Below are 8,366 nucleotides of genomic sequence, written 5' to 3'. Positions count from 1 at the left end.
TCCACTTTTTGGCTATTATGAATAATACTGCCATGAACATTTGTGTACAAACCCTCATCCCTTCTTGCATCTCAGACCTTCCATCTGGGATTCCTTTCTTTCTGCCTGAATTGCATCCTTTAGAATTTTTTTCATGAGGCACTTCAGTGAGGCTGATGGCAAACTTTTTTAGTTTTTACTTGTTTGAAAATTCACTCTTGGCTGGGTGTGGTGGCTCACCCTTGTAATTACAGCATTTTGGGAGGCCAAGACAAGTGGATCACCTGAGGGTCAGGAGTTCGAGACCAGACTGATCAACATGGTAAAACTCCGTCTCTTCTAAAAATACAAAAATTAGCTGGGTGTGGTGGCGGGCGCCTGTAATCCCAGCTACTCGGGAGGCTGGGGCAACAGAATCACTTGAATCCGGGAGGCAGAGGTTACAGTGAGCTGAGATCACATCATTACACTCCAGCCTGGGCAACAGAGAGAGACTCCATCCCCACTCCCCCCAAAAAAAAGAAAAGAAAAGAAAATTCACTCTTGAATTCCAGGTTGGAAGTTATTTTCTTTCAGTATGTTCAAGATATCATTCTACTGGCTTATGGCTTCCATTATTGCTGTTGAGAAGGCTGCTCTTAAGATTTTCTTTCTAGGGCTGGGCACGGTGGCTCACGCCTGTAATCCCAGCACTTTGAGAGGCCGACATGGGCGGATCACGAGGTCAGGAGATGGAGACCATCCTGGCTAACATGGTGAAACCCCATCTCTACTAAAAATACAAAAAAATTTGCCTGGTGTGGTGGCGCATGCTGGTAGTCCCAGCTACTCGGGAGGCTGAGGCAGGAGAATGGCATGAACCTGGGAGGCAGAGCTTGCAGTGAGCCGAGATCGCACCACTGCACTCCAGTCTGGGCAACAGAGCGAGACTCCGTCTCAAAAAAAAAAAAAGATTTTCTTTCCATATTCAGGCCGAGTGCAGTGGCTCACGCCACCTAGCACTTTGGGAGGCCATGGTGGGTGGATCACTCGAGGTCAGGAGTCAAGACCAGCCTGGCCAACATGGTGAAACCCTGTCTCTACTAAAAATACAAAAATTAGCTGGGTGTGGTGGTGGGCACCTGTAATCCCAGCTACTTGGGAGGATGAGAAAGGAGAATCTCTTGAACCCTGAAGGCGGAGGTTGCAGTGAGCTGAGATCGCGCCACTGCACTCCAACCGGGGTGATGGAGTGAGACTCTGTCTCAAAATAAAAATTTTTTTCTTTCTATATTCAGAATTCTGACGTTTCATTGTGATGTATCTGCATGTGGATTCTATTTTATTTATCCTGCTTAGAATTCTTCACGCTTCCAGAACTTGTGGTCTGATGCCCCATCAGAACTGGGAAATTCTCAGCCATTATCTTTTCAAATCTTCCCCTTGCCACATTCTCTTGTTCTTTCCTTTAAAAAAAAAAAAAAAAAAAAGGATTTTAAATAAAATAAAATGGGGTCTTGCTGTATTGCCCAGGCTGGGTTCAAAATCCTGGCTCGAGCAATACTCACATAGCGGGATTAAAGGTATGCATGCACCACCACGCCTGGCTTCTTTTTCTTTTTTTTCCTTCTAGAATTCTGATCAAACGATGTTAGACTCTTTCATTGTATCCTCCTTGTGTCTTAAACTCTTCTCTTTTTGTCCCTTTTCTGCATTCTGGGTAATTTCTTCTGCTCTATCTTCCAGTGCCTCTCTGGGATCCCACTTTCCTTTAAGTTTTGGCCTGGACATTCATCTCTCTTGTCAAATATCTGTAATATTGCTAAGGACACTTTTTTTTTTTTTTTTTTTTTGAGACAGAGTCTCACTCTGTCGCCTGGGCTGGAGTGCAGTGGCCGGATCTCAGCTCACTGCAAGCTCCGCCTCCCGGGTTCACGCCATTCTCCTGCCTCAGCCTCCCGAGTAGCTGGGACTATAGGCGCCCGCCACCTCGCCCGGCTAGTTTTTTGTATTTTTTTTTTTTTTTTTTTTTTTTTTGAGAAGGAGTCTCGCTCTGTCACCCAGGCTGGAGTGCAGTGGCCAGATCTCAGCTCACTGCAAACTCCGCCTCCCGGGTTTACGCCATTCTCCTGCCTCAGCCTCCCGGGTAGCTGGGACTACAGGCGCCCGCCACCTCGCCCAGCTAGTTTTTTGTATTTTTTTTAGTAGAGACGGGGTTTCACCATGTTAGCCAGGATGGTCTCGATCTCCTGACCTCGTGATCCGCCCGCCTCGGCCTCCCAAAGTGCTGGGATTACAGGCTTGAGCCACCGCGCCCGGCCGTTTTTTGTATTTTTTAGTAGAGACGGGGTTTCACAGTGTTAGCCAGGATGGTCTCGATCTCCTGACCTCGTGATCCGCCCGCCTCGGCCTCCCAAAGTGCTGGGATTACAGGCTTGAGCCACCGCGCCCAGCCTAAGGACACATTTTTAAAAAAACTTTTATCCAAGCCGGGCGCAGTGGCTCACGCCTGTAATCCCAGCACTTTGGGAGGCTGAGGCGAGTAGATCACGAGGTCAGGAGATCGAGACCATCCTGGCTAACATGGTGAAACCCCGTCTCTACTAAAAATACAAAAATTAGCTGGGCGTGGTGGTGGGCACCTGTAGTCCCAGCTATTTGGGAGGCTGAGATAGGAGAATGGTGTGAACCTGGGAGGCGGAACTTGCAGTGAGTCAAGTTCCTGCCACTGCACTCCAGCTTGGGCAACAGAGAGAGACTCCATCAAAAAAAAAAAACAAAAAACAACAAAAAAAACACCTTTATTCAGCTTTTGCATTTGTTTTCAATGGGAAGGTTGGTCTGACTAACTTAGCCTATCATTACAGGATATGGAAGTCCTACCATCCTCCTCACTGCCTGTTTCATGTATGTTCTCCTTTCCCTGATAATCCAAATTGGAGCCATTCTCCAGGGACTGTCTCCAAGCCCATCTCTTCCATCAGCCCTTCCCTGTCCTGTCCCTATTGAGCTTTCCTGCCCCTAGAACTAGAACTGATTGTCCCCCACTCAGTGGCAGCACGTGGGGACCTCTCTTGGATTGTTCACTTATCAGATAACTTAGGAATTGATGTATTGTCTTCCATAGTAGATGATCAGCTCCGTAGGTGATCAGGGAAGGCAGCTCTCAACAGTAGCTCAAAATCATAGCAAATAAGAAGGGTTGGTGGAGATAAGGGAGATTTGAATTCAGTAAGTTTGAAGCAGTTTCTGGTGTCTGACCAGGTATTTGATGGTGCAGGTTAAGACTCTCTGTCCCCAACGGCTTCATTAAACCCCTATTGGCCCCAAAGGACCTTCTTCCTCAAGCTGGAGGCTGCTGGGAGAGGGAGCTTGGGTCTGGAAACCCCAGGTCAAACAGCTCCAGGGGGCGGTAGAGGCTTGAAGGTGACTGCATTGCCCTGGCAGGAGGGTAGATGGCAGTGCACGCATTCCCATTGCAGCCCTGGGCCGCGTTCATGCACTTGGGGGTCGAAACAGAACCGAACAGAACTAGGCTTAGACCAATGTGTCTGCTCCAAGCTGGACCTCTTTCGGTCCCCAAGACCCAAAACAAGATATGATGAACGACCTCTCTTCCAACCTGTCCTGTCTCCCCTTAGGACCCGTGCTATGGCGGTACCCCACTGAATTCCAGTTTCTGGACCAGAGAAATCCTTTCAATCCACTCTCCTAATCATTCTCAGTTTAAAAAAAATTGTTTTAATATATGATAATGAGTGTCAATTAAGGTATTAAAAAAAGAGAAAGAGGACAGACTTGCCTTACTGTGGTGCGACCTCTGCTCTCTGCAGCCCCAGCCTCAGGTGATCCTCCCACCTCAGGCTCCCTTGTAGCTGGGACTACAGGTGCTATACCACCACCCTCAGCTAATATTTTTGTATTTTTTTGTAGAGACAGGGTTCACTATGTTGCCCAGGCTGGTCTCAAACTCCTGGACTCAAGTGATCCACCCTCCTCGGCCTCCCAAAGAGCTGGGATTATAGGCTTGAGCCACTTGGCCTGGCTGAAATTCTAACATATAACGCAGGGGTTTGTTCAGTTAAGTGGAAAAAGAATAAAAATGATTTTCCCAAAGCTGGATTTCCAAAAGGAAGAAAATAAAAGTAGAGCTTTATCTTATACCATATGCAAAAATAAACTCCAGATGGATCAAAAATTTAAATGTAAAAACTAAATGCATAAAATCTAATGAAAATCTAGAAGCTCGCATGTACAACGTACAAGAGTGGGAAAATATTAACCAAGATTGAAAATCCAGAAGCTACAACAGGAAAAAAAAGGGGGGGTATAAATATTTCACTGTATAAAAGTTAAAACATTTTGGGGGTGGAAAAACAGAACATAAATACAGGCATTAGGAAAATGTTCTTTTAGAAAGGAAAATAGTAGATTTAGAAAAAAGTTGTAATGCAGGTGGCAAGCCAAGGGTTAACAGCTGTACTATACAGAAAGATCTTACAAATTAACAAGAAAAAGACAAACACTTCACAGAACAATGGTGAAGTCATGGATAGAGGACTCATGGAAAAACAATTATTAAAAAAGACCCAGGCCGGGAGCTGTGGCTCACGCCTGTAATCCCAGCACTTTGGGAAGCCAAGGCAGGCAGAGCATGAGGTCGGGAGATCCAGACCATCCTGGCTAACACAGTGAAATCCCTTCTCTACTAAAAATACAAAAAATTAGCCAGGCGTGGGGGCATGTGCCTGTAATCCCAGCTACTCGGGAGGCTGAGGCAGGGGAATCACTTCAACCCAGAAGGCGGAGGTTGGAGTGAGCTGAGATTGCGCCACTGCACTACAGCCTGAGCGACAGAGACTCCATCTCAAACAACAACAACAACAACAACAACAACAGCAAAGAAACACACACACACATCTACTGTTTAACTGAGCGATCTTACTCTTAGAAATCTATCCCATGGAAATAAAACCACCCATCCATAGGGATAGGTGTGCAGTATAAGGATGCTCAGTATAGGATTAGTTAGTTGCAAAACACTGAAAACAGTAAATGCCCATCAGCAAATGGTTGAATAAATGGTTAACAGCCATTCAGTGAAATATTATGCAGTCTTTAAAAAGGGAACTGAGGGCCAGGCACAGTGGCTCACACCTGTAATTCGAGCACTTTGGGAGGCCGAGGCAGGCAGATCACCTGAGGTCAGGAGTTTGAGACTAGCCTAGCCAATATGGTAAAACCCTGTCTCTACTAAAAATACAAAAATTAGCTGGGCGTGGTGGCACGCACCTGTAGTCCCAGCTACTCGGGAGGCTGAGGCAGGAGAATTGCTTGAACCCGGGAGGTGGAGGTTGCAGTGAGCTGAGATCGCACCACTGCACTCCGGCCTGGGCCACAGAGTGAGACTCCGTCTCAAAAACAAACAAAACAAAACAAAAAAGAAGGGAGCTGTAGAGCTTTATCAATTGTCTTGGAGGAATATTAAGGAGGTATTGTTGAGAAAGAAAAGCAAGAGGCAAAAAGTGTGAATAATGTGATCCTGTTTTTTGAAAACTAACAACAAATCCCCTATATTTCATGTACATACATATGTGTGTACGTATATGATTATATGAGCATTAAAAAAAGGAATGGATGGCCGGGCGCGGTGGCTCAAGCCTGTAATCCCAGCACTTTGGGAGGCCGAGACGGGCGGATCACGAGGTCAGGAGATCGAGACCATCCTGGCTAACACGGTGAAACCCCGTCTCTACTAAAAATACAAAAACTAGCCGGGCGAAGTGGCGGGCGCCTGTAGTCCCAGCTACTCGGGAGGCTGAGGCAGGAGAATGGCGTAAACTCGGGAGGCGGAGCTTGCAGTGAGCTGAGATCTGGCCACTGCACTCCAGTCCGGGCGACAGAGCGAGACTCCGCCTCAAAAAAAAAAAAAAAAAAAAAAAGGAATGGATACAAACTGGGTAGTGGACGTAGGTTACCTGGTAGGGAGAGAAGGAGAGGAAAACAAGTTTAAAAACAAGATTACGCCAGGCGCAGTGGCTCATTTCTGTAATCCTAGCACTTTGGGAGGCCGAGGTGGGAGGATCACGAGGTCAAGAGATCGAGACCATCCTGGCCAACATGGTGAAAGCCCGTCTCTACTGAAAATACAAGAATTAGCTGGGCGTGGTGGTGCATGCCTGTAGTCCCAGGTACTCAGGAGGCTGAGGCAGGAGAATCACTTGAACCTGGGAGTCAGAGGTTGCAGTGAGCCAAGATCATGCCACTGCACTCCAGCCTGGCGACAGAGAGAGACTCTGTCTCAAAAAAAAAAAAAAAAAAGAAGAAGAAGAAGAGAAGAAGACTAGGTTTGGTGTGGTGGCTCATGCCTGTGATCCTAGCATTTTGGAAGGCCAACGTGGGCAGACTGCTTGAGCCCAGGAGTTTGAGACAAGCCTGGGCAACATGGTGAAACCCTGTCTCTACAAAAAATAAAAATAAAAAACTTAGCCGAGCATGGTGTCCTGTGCTTGTAGTTCCAGCTACTCAGGAGGCTGAGGTGGGAGGATCACTTGAGCCCAGGAGTTTGAAACTGCAGTGAGCCATGATCGTGTCACTGCACTCCAGCCTGGGTGACAGAGGAAGACCTTGTCTTTAAAACAAATGAACAAAACACTGCTTTAAAAAGTTTGGAAGAGGTCGGACGCAGTGGCTCATGCCTGTAATCCCAGCACTTTGGGAGGCCAAGGTGGGCGGATCACGAGGTCAGGAGATCGAGACCATGGTGAAACCCCATCTCTACTAAAAACACAAACTATTAGCCGGGCGCAGTGGTGGGAGCCTGTAGTCCCAGCTACTGGGGAGGCTGAGGCAGGAGAATGGCGTGAACCCGGGAGGCGGAGCTTGCAGTGAGCCAAGATCATGCCACTGCACTCCAGCCTGGGTGACAGAGCAAGACTCCGGCTCAAAAATAAATAAATTTAAAAAAATAAAAAGTTTGGAAGATAGAATAACATTTACTGTGTTTAGGTAAAATGGTTTGTGCTGATATGTAGAAAAATCGTTTTAAAAGAATAAAATAGTGAAAAATCTAGTTCAGACCTTCATCACCTCTTATCAGTCTTCCCCTGTCAAGGAGAGTCAGACCTCAGTCCACACTGAACCCCTTACAAACTCTTTTCTATCCCTACACCAGACCCACAGACTTTGAGGATCATATCTAAATCAGGTCTGTTCCCCCAAAGTCTGAATGGTGCCAAGTGTCCAGGGCCAATCTGTGCTGAAATATTCAGTACGTCTCTTGAGGTGATTGCTTCATCTCTCAGCCTGGAGAATCTGCAGAGGGAAGGTGGATGCCACAGCTCCTTGCCTCATAGAAATACTTTTTTTTCTTTTTTTTTCTTGAGACAGGCTCTTGCTCTGTTGCCCAGATTGGAGTGCAGTGGTGTGATCACGGCTTGCTCATTGCAGCCTTGACCTCCCAGGCTCAAGTGATCCTCCTACCTCAACCTCCTGAGTAGCCAGGGTTACAGGCACATGTCACCACCATGCCCAGATATTTTCTTTTCTTTTTTTTTTTTTTGAGACGGAGTCTCACTCTGTCACCCCAGGCTGGAGTGCAATGGTGCAATAATCTAGGCTCACTGCAATCTCTGCCTCCCGGGTTCAAGCAATTCTCCTGCCTCAGCCTCCTGAGTAGCTGGGACTACAGGCGCGTGCCACCACACCTCACTAACTTTTGTATTTTTAGTAGAGACAGGGTTTCACTATGTTGACCAGGCTGGTCTCAAACCCCTGACCTCATGATCTGCCTACCTCAGCCTCCCAAAGTTCTGGGATTACAGGCGTGAGCCACCACGCCTTGCCACATAGAAATTCTTAAAGCTGGGCCGGGCGCGGTGGCTCAAGCCTGTAATCCCAGCACTTTGGGAGGCCGAGACGGGTGGATCACGAGGTCAGGAGATCGAGACCATCCTGGTCTACACGGTGAAACCCCGTCTCTACTAAAAAATACAAAAAACTAGCCGGGCGAGATTGCGGGCGCCTGTAGTCCCAGCTACTCGGGAGGCTGAGGCAGGAGAATGGCATAAACCCGGGAGGCGGAGCTTGCAGTGAGCCGAGATCGCGCCACTGCACTCCAGCCTGGGCGACAGAGCGGGACTCCGTCTCAAAAAAAAAAAAAGAAAGAAATTCTTAAAGCTATCTGCCTCAAATGTTCATGGGCATTAGAATCATGGTTTGAGAGATGAGGATGGCATTCTGACTGGCAGGACTGGAGTGGAGCCTAATAATCAGCGTTATTTTTCAAACATTCCCATGTTATTCCGCTACCACTTTGAGAATCTCTTTTAAACACAGAACCACATAGACAGTTGATTTTTTCATATCCATTTAAACTCAGAGACATCTCAGATTTACCAAAACGCGTT

The sequence above is a fragment of the Rhinopithecus roxellana genome, chromosome 19, assembly GCF_007565055.1.
Source record: "Rhinopithecus roxellana isolate Shanxi Qingling chromosome 19, ASM756505v1, whole genome shotgun sequence".
In the NCBI taxonomy this organism is placed as follows: domain Eukaryota; kingdom Metazoa; phylum Chordata; class Mammalia; order Primates; family Cercopithecidae; genus Rhinopithecus; species Rhinopithecus roxellana.
This window is presented reverse-complemented; position numbering follows the sequence as displayed.